The sequence below is a fragment of the Bubalus kerabau genome, chromosome 17, assembly GCF_029407905.1.
Source record: "Bubalus kerabau isolate K-KA32 ecotype Philippines breed swamp buffalo chromosome 17, PCC_UOA_SB_1v2, whole genome shotgun sequence".
Lineage (NCBI taxonomy): Eukaryota > Metazoa > Chordata > Mammalia > Artiodactyla > Bovidae > Bubalus > Bubalus kerabau.
Window position 1 is genome coordinate 34,183,006 of NC_073640.1, and position 12,219 is coordinate 34,195,224.

The 12,219-nt window shown below is 39.1% G+C and overlaps 1 long non-coding RNA gene across 1 annotated transcript in view; it reads right to left on the reverse strand.

Moving 5' to 3' along the window:
• LOC129631895 (uncharacterized) overlaps positions 1-5,282 on the reverse strand; it is a 42,545-nt gene extending 37,263 nt beyond the window's left edge. The window contains exons 1-3 of the long non-coding RNA XR_008704223.1: positions 5,209-5,282; positions 3,587-3,722; positions 3,017-3,170 (exon numbers count right to left, since the gene is read on the reverse strand). This is a non-coding gene — a long non-coding RNA (uncharacterized LOC129631895). The remainder of the gene's footprint in view (positions 1-3,016; positions 3,171-3,586; positions 3,723-5,208) is intronic.
• Between the last annotated feature and the right edge of the window lie 6,937 nt (positions 5,283-12,219).

The window sequence follows — 12,219 nt, forward strand, 5'->3', positions numbered from 1 at the left end:
AATTTTTAAGGAACCACATACTGTTTTCCGTAGCAGATGCACCTTTTAATATTTTCACCAACAGTATACAGGGATTTCCTTTTCTCTTGCATCCTGCAAACATTATTCTCTGAATGTTCATTTGTTTTTAATAGTGATCAACCTATGGGTGTGAGATGATATATCATTGTGGTTTTGATTTGCATTTCCCCATTGTTTAGTGGTGTTGAACATCTTTTCATATGCTTGTTGTCCATTTGTGTATCTTCTTTGGAGAAATGTCTGCTAATGTCCTTTGTTCATTTTTGAATTAGGTTATTTTGGTTGTTGTTGACTTGTAGGGTTTTTTTTTTTTTTTAATATATTCTGGGTATTAATCCCTTATCAAATATACAGTTTGCAAATATTCCATTCCATTCCATAGGTTGCCTTTGTTTTGAATATTTATTTATTTCCTTGGTTGTGCTGGCTCTTAGTTGCGGCATCCGGAATCTTCGATTTTCATCGTGGCATGTGCGACCTTTAGTTGTGGCTCAGGGGGATCTAGTTCCCAGATCAGGGATTGAACCCAGGGACCCTGCATTGGAAACTTAGAGTTTTAGCCACTGGACCACGGGGATCCCAAGGTTGCCCTAGTTCTTTTTTTTTTTTTTAGAACTTTGTACATTTTGAAGCACGATCATAACTTTTATCTTGAGCTTTTATGTATTCCTCAATGAAATTGCAATTTTGATGTTGTTGCATTAGATTGAATAAAAATATTTCTTCTACCACTTCTACCTATACCTGTAAGTATATACATTCTCTCTCCTGTTCTCCCCAGAACTTTCTAATCTGTATTGCATTCCCATTTGAATTTTTCACTTTTTCATGAATTAAAATTTATGGTAAGACACATGATGATATTAATTAAAATATAATTGCATTTAGGGAATAGTATGAAACTATCCAATTTTCTTTTATATCAATTAGAAATACCATGGGGCACAATATAGTTTTGAAGGCTCAAATTTCATTGTAAGATTGAATACCTTACTTATCATATTGTCTAATCTGAAGGTCTGGTCACATGGATGAAAGAGGATTGTATGCTTCTTCATAAAGCAGTAACAATCTGTGATTGAAATTTTGGAATACTTTATGTTGATGGACCAAGGATAGAATATTTAGAATATAATATCTCAGGAATTCCAGGCCTTGTGAAAATTTCTAAAAGTAGTAATAGAAAATAAATCCAAAGAACAACCTCAATTCAATAACAGCTATAGTGATACATGATAATTTACTCTGTCAGTAACTATTATACATGTTTAATTTGTAATATGGTTTTTAATCTGTGGGTTTCCCAAGTGGCTCTGTGGTAAAGAACCTGCCGGCCAATGCAGGAGACAGGGTTCAATCTCTGGGTCTGGAAGATACCCCAAGAAGGAAGTGGCAACCCACTCTACTATTCTTCCCTGGAAAATTCCATGGACAGAGGAGCCTGGTGAGTATAGTCCAATGAGATCACAGAGTCAGACACCACTGAGCAACTAAAGTGAAAGTATAGTGAAAGTGAAAGTGACTCAGTTGTGTCGGACTCTGCAACCCGATGGACTTGGAGAACCAAGGGATCTTCCCACCCCAGGAATCGAACCCAGGTCTCCCACATTGCAGGAGGATTCTTCACCAGCTGAGCCACAGGGGAAGCCCAAGAAGACTGGAGTGGGTAGCCTATCCCATCTCCAGCAGATGTTTCTGACCCAGGAATTGAACCAGGGTTTCCTGCATTGCAGGCAGATTCTTTACCAACTGAGCTATGAGGGAATCCCCAACAATGATTACTCTTGCAAGTGAGAGTTCAGTTGCAATGGAATATGCCCATGGCTACAAATATGGTAAGAGAAAGTGAGCTAATTTGAAACCCATAAGTTTGACAGATCTTGTGTTTTACTACCCACAACATTACCTCCTCTTGAGTTTACCTGTTTTAATGGCCTGAATGCATTATTTGATCAACATATAAATCAGTGTATAAATGAAAATTATTGTCAAAAATCTGAGATTAAGGCTATTTATATTAACATGACCTTGGGAATTGATGGCTTATGTCTATTTTGCAAATATTTAATATCTAGGAGCAGACCATGCCTATTGGTTGGAAAACAGGATTTTCATTAGAAACTTGGTTTAGAATAACTTGTTTCTTTTATAATGAGGTAAATGGCCAAATTCTCCAAATTGTGTTTCATGAGACCTAATTAAAATCAGGTGAGAGGTCAAGCATGCATCACCATGTTGTTCTTAATAAAATCAAAATCAAATGGGATTAATTAGAAAGAGTGATAGCCTTCCTTAGATTCCTTGGAGATTGCAGAATACTATGACTAATTTTCCTGAATATCCAAGAAAATATAAAACTTGGAGCTTATCTTTTGTCATGGAATGTTCCAAGTATAGAAGTAAACAAAATCTGAATTATTTACTTTTCTCTGGTACTTATTACCTACCTATGGGATCTCAGAATAGTTACATTGGATGGGATTCTCTATTTGCAAAGCACCACATTGGAATGTGAAATAGGTTTGTAGCCAGAGTTCTGTGTGGCAGTTATGGCCCTAGGCCTTGGAAGGCTCCCTCATGTCAGAGTGCAGCAGGGGAGCAAAGTCTGCCACCCCAAAATGTTTCCTTTTCACGTGGATCATTTCGAGCTAGAAACTGTCAGGCCCACAAGACTCAGGATGAAACTTTGACCTTCCCTCTAACAGCCTAAAGAATGTAACTAAAGGATCTGTTTCAGGCAGGGAGCCATCACCATAGACAGCTATAATATAGTTAGGTGTGCCAACAGGGATGAACCCAGCAGAGTCTGTTTGTTAAAATCCATCTCTGTGTCCCACTGTCTCTGCAGGGCCCAACAAACATTTGTTTACCAAACATTTGCTTTTTCATCTCCATCTCCATGACTATTGCCTTCCTCCTCTTTGAAGATCCAAACCACTGCCCCAGGTTTCTCTTTTGTCTTTTTGTTGAAGGTGAGGCCATTTTGGCAAGTTACCTGGTTGTCCAGAGTCTCTCCCATGTATACATGTTATTAAACCTTTGTCTGATTTTCTGCTGTTGACCTGTATCCTCTCAGTTTAATTCTTAGACCAGCCAGAAGAACCTGGAAGAGTAGGAGAAAATGTCTTCCTCCTTGACTGTGCTTACAGCTGGTTGGAGAGGAAAGATATATAAATAGAGAGGTTAATTATAAACACTCTGAGGAACTTGGTTTTAGGGGGACTTGCTTTCATAAATGTCTGGGAAATAGCTAGGGTCAAACTGTATCGTTTAGCTAACTGGCAGTTGCTCTGAACTTAATATGAAAAGTCACACACACACACACACAATCACTCACAGATTATACACTGATAATTGTCTCCCTAGTGAACAGAACCAGCTAGGATGAGGTCAGGACATTTATTATCATGTTAGAGTCTGATTTCACATTCAGAAAGGCCACACGTGTTGTAGGATCCTGAAATAGTGATGCTGCCTCACTTTATCTCAATTTCTTCATCTTTAAATGCAAAGTGTTGGTGCAATTGAATATTATTCAGCAGTGAAAAGGAAACAAACTACTCACATATGCTACAGCGTGGATGAACCTCCAAGTTACTATGCCAAGTAAAAGAAGCCAGGCACAAGAGGTAACATGTTGTATGATTCTGCTTGTCTGAAGGGTCCATAATATTTGTAGAGACAGAAAGTAGAGTTGTTACCTAGGGTTGGGAATAGGAACAAAGATTGTCTGCAGATATGTATAAGGAATATCCAGGATGAATGAAAGCTTCTAAAGCGGAATTGTTATGATGATTGCACAAATCTTTAAATTTAGTAAAATTATTGAACAATTAAAATGGGTGGATCTTATGATATAAATTGAAACTCAATAAAACTATCAAAAAATAGAAAATTTGACTACATGGCGATAAATTCTTGAAGGCCTTTCTAGCTCTGAAGTTCTCTGATTCTATGATTCAAGTATGATTTTCTTGAATTTCACTTTTCTGTATTTTTTTCTTTAATGCGTAAATGAAATTGAGCTATCTCTATTTAAGAATCTGCGCTCAACAAAGATGTTTATATCTCTTGCTCTGAAAAATGTGCCAAATATTTGTGTGGTGTTTTTTTATTGTCTTTCTACTGAGGTCTAAAAATGCTCATCGTCCTCATTTTACTATATGCCATACAGTTTATTCCAACCAAATAAGCTTCCACTGACCATAAAAATTAGAGATAAATTTTAGACCCTACTGAATCTTTCTCTGTACTCTAAGTCATATAATTCTTAAGATTTTGACACATTTACCCTTTCTAAGATGAGCTGTGGAGGTCTATACCTTAAGAAGATTATGATAATTTAAGTATTATTATTTAGTTCTTCTGAAAGGAAGGAGTTCTGCTCTATTTCATAATAATCTGCTTCTTCTAGGGGACAATGAGCAACATGAATCATCAGTGTCCTTAGTAGAAGTTATTTTTGCCTGTTAAAAATAAACATATGCATCTTAGCATTATCCTCTTATTTAGAATATTAGGATTTGTTCGGTCAGCCTTATAAAAAAGAAAAAAAAAGATGGAGTGCTCATGGACAGATTTTGTAATAACGGACACATGTGTTTTGTCACCCAAATGCTTCTTTATTTATTTAGATGCTTGAAATTCCATTTATCATTAATTAGGGATGACATAAAAGTGACTATAACCTTGGCAGAAAAGATATGCACTTCAAGTTCGTTCTCTTATTTCTCCTTTCATTTCTTGCTTCTTTCTATACCGACTGTGAACGCCATGAAGTGAGGGATGGGGTACTATTTTTCTTTCCATTCTACTCCTGCTGCTGCTAAGTCACTTCAGTCGTGTCCGACTCTGTGTGACCCCATGGACTGCAGCCTACCATGCTTCTCTGTCCATGGGATTCTCCAGGCAAGAACACTGGAGTGGGTTGCCATTTCCTTCTCCATTCTATTCCTAGCACCCCTCAAATAGCCTTGTTCAGTGGATAGATATTGGTGAGTGAGAAAGTGAACAGTGTACATGACTGTGCAAAGTCCCAGGAATGAATCCTGAGAAATCAAACTGTGAATGAAACAGCTCTGGCTCTTATTACCATGTGGCGTGAAGGAGACAGGTATGTGACAAACTATGATCCAGGTGAAGGTCACATAAGAGAATAAATAAAGCATTTCCATTCTCCTTAGTTACCATTTATAGCAGTGAGTCTCATCCTCCTTGCATGGTAGAATCTATGAAGAACTTGTAAGGACAATGTCAAAGGCTGTGAACCATACAAGGGCAAAGTTAGGATCACTGGAAATGGGATCAAGGGGATTGGTATATTTTTTAAACTTCTAGGTAATTCTAGAATATATAATGGATAGATCTGAGGTCTTCTACTTTGCAAACTCATGATAATCCGGTTTGGACAGGGGCCTGACATTTGTGCTGACCTAGAGACTCTGATAGCCTCTTACCTGTTGGCTGTCCCTATTCAGGTGAACTCTGACCTTTACACCCCAAGCCTCACCCCACATCCTTGCAGACTGCTCACACAGTCCTCAATATCAAGTCATATTGATACAGCATTTAATTTAGTAAACAATACTCTATCTACCTAGTCTTCAAAAATAGAATGTTCTGTGTTCTCCCTTTGTACATTAAATTACTCAGGAAGTCTGTCGATCTCACTGTCTGTATTTATTTTTAAGGTCATTTTTCTCCATCTCAACAGCTATAATGAGATGTCATAGCATATGATCTGGTGACTGTATTGGCATCCTAAATATTTTCCTTCTCCTCTCTCCAATTTACTCGGTACTCCCAGAGCAAAGTTAGTTATCTCCCTATAACATACATCATGTTATCCTCTGCTTTATAAATACACTGAGTAAAGACAAAACAAAACAGAGTTCTTTCAAGAAGACTGTTTTAAAATTTTTAGACTCCTTAAGGTAACAAATACAGTTTCTTACATAGTTTGAATCTAGCCCTTAGTTGCTGTTGTTTTCGCATTGGGGTGGCTGCAATCCATGGGGTCATGAAGAGTTGGACACGACTGAGTGATTTCACTTTTCACTTTCATGCATTGGACAAGGAAATGGCAACCCACTCCAGTGTTCTTGCCTGGAGAATCCCAGGGACGCGGGAGCCTGGTGGGCTGCCGTCTAGGAGGTCGCACAGAGTCGAACACAACTGAAGCGACTTAGCAGCAGCAGCAGCATAGCAGATTACAACATTGTGATAGTTTCAGGTGAACAGCAAAAGGACTCAGCCATACATACACAAGTATCCATTCTCCCCAAACTCCCCTCCCATCCAGCCAACCAGACTGCCACATAGCCTTGAGCAGAGTTCTATGTCTAGCACATATTTCTGATCTCTCTCTGACTGCGTTTCCTCTACCCTGTAAGTCCTTTAATTGTATCTGATTTTTAAACCTCTCCTGATCTTTATGTGCCACACTTCTAAACTCAGATGCTTTTCTCCCCTACATCCCTGAAACTTCCCACCATCTTTTCAGAAGCAGGCCTGTTTTCCTTCAAAGTCAAGTTTGAATGCAAATTCCTTTGTGAACTCTTGCCTGCATCCCTGCATTTTAGGGATTTGAAGCCTGCTCTTTGTTTTAGCAAAGGAAATGAATTCGTCTTAGCCCTTCTAATCCTGATTATGTGACCAGGAAAAAAAGCTTTTATTAATCAGTGGATTTTATTTAAAGCTTGCAATTCTACCCATTTCTCCACAATCACCAGGAATCTGCTTGAATCACTGTTTACTTACAAGAGAATATTGGATATGGAGGATGGTTACTTTTTATAAACCAAAATTCTGGAAATAAGGTTGAAACTGAGATGCCAGATCTGATGGGTGTAAGTCTGTCGTTGTGTTTTTCAGCATCATAAATATAGCTAACAAATAGTTTACTATGCTATAGAACATAGGAGAAAGAAATTTAAATGAATATTCAGTGTGATTTGTGGAGAGACAGCTCAGAGATATGTATCTTGCAGTGGAACTGTTCTTATGAAATATTGTTGCCCCTCAAATATATATACCATTCTGTCTTTTTAACATATTTTTATTCAACACTTTTCCAATAATTGTGACTGGAGAATATATACTGTGTAATTACTATAGACGATTTAATACTTTAGCGAAAGCTGCAGCTTTTTTGGCACCTGATTCATAACTTAAGGAACTGCTGAAACTTTAAACAACCAGGGAGCCCACACATTATGAGCAACAGTTACTAGGGAAAGTCTAGGGGGTATGTGGCAGAACGTTGTATCCTCACATAATAAAGCAGGTTATTAGGTTTCCTAAAATAAGTAATCCCACATGAATGGCTGTATGTTGCTAACTTCATGAGTCACCCTGAAGACCCACTTCTATTTAGAGAGTGAATCTCTTGGATTAGAAGATTTGCATTTAAATGGTCTATTTCCCCCTTGCAGCTACAGGTTTCTGCATAGGATAATACTCCTCTTTCTTTGTGCTGCACATACAGAAAGGGTCCTGATAAATCCCATCATTGTCATGATCCAAGAGTTTATCAAAGGGCTTCAAGCTGTTCTAACAGACCCATTTGAAATAGTTCTTCCTGTATCTCCTTTTGGGAGTTTTAAAATATATTTAGGATAATTAGCTATTTCCCTGCAGGCTGTCTTTATGAATTTGAGAAAGATGCCATCCATTTTCTTAGTAAATTAAAGGAAAACACATATTTAAAAACCACTAATTTCAGTAGCAAAATAGGCACTAGCTTAACATTTGGAACAGTTCTTTCTAATACTGAATGCCTCTTAGTCCACAGTCTTAGAAAATTAAGTAAATAAAGAATGAAATGAAATATAACCCAGAATTGTGGCATTGAATATTTCTCACACAGAACCTTAGAAACAGCCACTGGGGCTGGAAATTCTCTCTCATATTATATGGTATGACATCCTAATTTTAGAAATCGTTTGTCCAGTTTGCAGAAAGTGAGACTTGTGACTAGAAGGTAGAAACATCTGGGGCTTGTTGTAGATACTTTATCAATACCACATGCTTTTAAGACCCTTGTGAGACTTAGTCCAACGTGCTGCCCATTACAACAGCAGGTGCCTGTAATGGAAATATCTATATGAAGTGGATGAGAGAGAGGGAGGAAGAGCTTTGTTCACATACCCCATCTCGTGTGTGTGTGTGTGTGTGTGTGTAAAACATTTTCAATCTTGATCTAATGGAAGAATATACCACTAGCTCTTTGTTAGAATATATCATCAACACATCACAATTTCAAGTCTCACTAATTTCATTTATTAATTTATTATGATTCTACTATAAGTACAAACATTTATTTTCTAAGGAATGATAAATATAACTTATAGAAGAAGAATAAACATGTAAAAGTTGCTAGGAAAACTATGTGTAGAAAGAATAGTAAAGGGGGAAGCATCTAATCATATATCAAACATTCTCATGTGTGTTCAGTCAGGCTGGACTCTTCGGGACCCCATGGACTGTAGCCTGCCAGGCTCCTCTACCATGAGATTTCCCAGGCAAAAATACTGGAGTGGGTTGCCATTTCCTTCTCCAGGGGATCTTTGCGACCCAGGGATTGAACCTGTGTCTCCAGCACTGCAGGCAAATTCTTTACCACTGAGCTATCTGGGAAGCCCAAACATAACTCACAGCTTCTTCTTTAAAAAAAAAAAAAAAAAAAAAACCTCCAGAAAGCAATGTAACACTGTCACATAAGTAGAGGAAACAGTGAAACAGAATAGATTCCATAAGAATTCCTAAGTGAAACTGAGCAAGACCCAGTGGGTCCCTCCTCAATACAGATTCTTTCTGTCTCCCATTTCTTGTTTGTAGGAAATAGGCTCCATTCAGACTTCTTGACCTGCCCTGAATTCCAAAGGGCAGATTCAAACTATTGCAATGTGAAAGGCAGGAGATGCAGAAACAAAGGAGAAGCAGTCAAGAGACAATCGTGAGGCTATGGAGCAGGGTCCTGGTTCCTCCTCAAAGAATATCCATAGCAGTATCTTTGAGTTCCTCTGCAGGAACTCAGGCCCCCACCCATGTGGAGGACAGTTACTAAAGGCTGAGAACAAGAGCCCTGGAACACTACTCAGTTACCTCAGCACCAGCCTGTCTACAAAGTCTGCATACAGTGAAATATAACAAATACTCTGACCCTTCTCCCTAAATAACTTCCTGCTTCTCTCTTTAAACACTTTTATGGTCCAGCAGGATCTTCAGATATGGCTCCTGGCTGTGAGTCTGCCTTCTCCCCAGGTTGCTGGCCTCCTGAATAAAGGAAACTCATTTCCCACAAACACTTGTTTCTCAAGTATGGGCTTTGGAGCAGCCATCAGCCAAACCTGAGATTGGTAACAGATTCTGGCCCCCAGCATAGGATTGCCCTCTTGTAGTGTCTTGCTCCTCTGGGTTCGCCAGAGTAGTCGATCGGCCACACAGTGTTCCAGGACAGTTTCGGAGACAATCCAGCTGCTCGTCGCTAGCTGGCCCTGAGAGGGGTATTTTCAGGGATGTCTCAGCACCTGCTGAAACTGTTAGTTTCAGGGATTCTCTGTTTCTCCCCTGCTTGGCACTGGCTGTGAATTTTTGCTTTTGGTTGGTGGAAATGGAACTGTGCATCTGAAATGAACTGATGAGCTCCAGGACCACTGGTAAGTCCACCGGTGTGCATGTGGGCTATCCTCCCTTTGTACTATTTTGGCATTTTGCCAATTGGTTCTGATGTGTGTCTGCCATTAAAGGCTGTTTTGTTGAGGAAGCCTTTGTTTAGGACCCTGTTTTGGTCATCCCCTTGGCAGATTCGTGATGAATCTGTCTTTTGGTTTGTGAGTGTGCATTCCATGTTGTATGATGGATATTCTTGCTGCCTTTTTGTAAAATGGGAAGCTCTGATTCAGTTCCAGCTCACAGCTCTTTGGGGTGTATTCTGGGTGTTTGGAAGGATTTTAGCTATGATTATATGGCCAAAAAAAAAAAAAAAAAAACTTATTCTTTAGGCTTCAGGGGAAAAAAAGAAAAAATTGGTTGAGATGAAAGAATGTTGAAATTCCAAAACTGGTTCCTTTTGCATATGCAGTTAGAAGAAGCTGGCTTGATAAAAACCAGTCTTGATAATTCTGACTGTGAGCAAACAAGTCCTTTTAGGAGAAAGTTGCATTCCTCCCACCTGCCCAAGTCCTTAAAATGTAAATATTCTGCCTTGGTGCTCAGGAACTTATCTGTTATTTTGTAGCCTTTGAAACTGAAAAGGGATGGGGGGCAGAGGCCTTTTTAAGCTCAAGCAGAAAAACTGAGATTTCTGGTTCTGTCTTTATGCAAAAATTAACTTGTGAATGAGCTCTATTTAATTGACTTGAAAGTAAGCACTTAGAAATTAAATACTTGTAAATATAAAAGAAATGACCTAGGACTAATTTCAGGTTCACATGATCTGGGTAATACTCAGTACTGAATATTGGGTATTAAAGCTATTTTAAGATTGTTGGTTTGATTAATATAGACATGTCTTTAGAATCATCAGTATTAAGTATAATACTTTTACTAGGAGTGAAATAAGACCTTATTATATCTTTTGCAAATTTTTCTTCAAGGAAAGTAACTTAGTATATGAAAATGAAACTGTTTACCTCAGGTTGGGACTAAACCCACATACATAGCCAGGACTCGAACCAGGTCAAAACCCAGACTGGAACCCAGGTAAAACTCAGTCTGGGACTCTAACCCACACAGCTGGGACTGGAACTCAGTCAAAACCCAGTTTGGGACTTGAACCCACAATCCTTTAATTGGAATCACTCACCTAATATCTTGACTTACTGAGGATCATGTTCCTTGTGTCTCAGCACAGAAAGAATTGAGTGAGAGACAAAGTGATAGGTAAGAAATGGATTTATTCAGATTCAGAGAGAAGCACACTCCACAGACAGATTGTGGCCATCACAGAGGGAGAGAACAACAGCAAAATGTGTCTTGGTTAATTTTTATAGGCTGGGTAATTTCATTTGCTAGTGAGTGGGAGGATTATTTCAACTGTTTTTGGGATTGGTGGAGATTTCCAGGAACTGGGCCACCACCCACTCCTTGGTCTTTTGACAGTGCCTTGGAACTGTCATGGCACCTCTGGGTGTGTCATTTAGCTTGCTGATTGAGGATCAAGGTCTAATCAAAGTTGACTTATCTGCCATGTTGGACCCATTTGATTCTATTCCCTTTATGTTGTGTCCTTGGGCTATGACATTCTTTCAAAAATTGTGCCCTGCCCCTTTCCCTCCTGTTACCAAACTTTCAATTAAGTCACTCAGTCCTGTCCGACTCTTTGCAACCCCATAGACTGCAGCATGCCAGGCCTCCCTGTCCATCACCAATTCCCAGAGTTTACTCAAACTCATGCCCATTGAGTCAGTGATGCCATCCAACCATTTCATCCTCTGTCGTCTCCTTCTCCTCCCGCATTCAATCTTTCCCAGCATCAGGGTCTTTTCCAGTCAGCTCTTTGCATCAGGTGGCCAAAGTATTGGAGTTTCAGCTTCAACATCAGTTCTTGCAATGAATAGTCAGGACTGATTTCCTTTAGGATGGACTGGTTGGATCTCCTTGCAGTCCAAGGGACTCTCAAGAGTCTTCAACACCACAGTTCAAAAGCATCAGTTCTTCGGTGCTCAGCTTTCTTTATAGTCCAACTCCCACATCCATATATGACTACTGGAAAAACCATAGCCTTGACTAGACAGACCTTTGTTGGCAAAGTATTGTTTCTGCTTTTCAATATGCTCTAGGTTGATCATAACTTTTCTTCCAAGAAGTAAGCATCTTTTAACTTCATGGCTGCAGTCACCATCTGCAATGATTTTGGAGCCCCCTGAAATAAAGTCTGACGCTGTTTCTAATCTTTCTCCATCTATTTGCCATGAAGTGATGGGACCAAATGCCATGATCTTAGTTTTCTGAATGCTGAGCTTTAGGCCAACTTTTCACTCTCCTCTTTCACTTTCTTCAAGAAGCTCTTTAGTTCTTTTTCACTTTCTGCCATAAGTGTGGTGTCATCTGCATATCTGAGGTTATTAATATTTCCCCGGCAAACTTGATTTCAGCTTGTGCTTCATCCAGCCCAGTGTTTCTCATAATGTACTCTGAATATGTTAAATAAAGCATGGTGACAATATACAGCCAGTGTACTCCTTTTCCTATTTG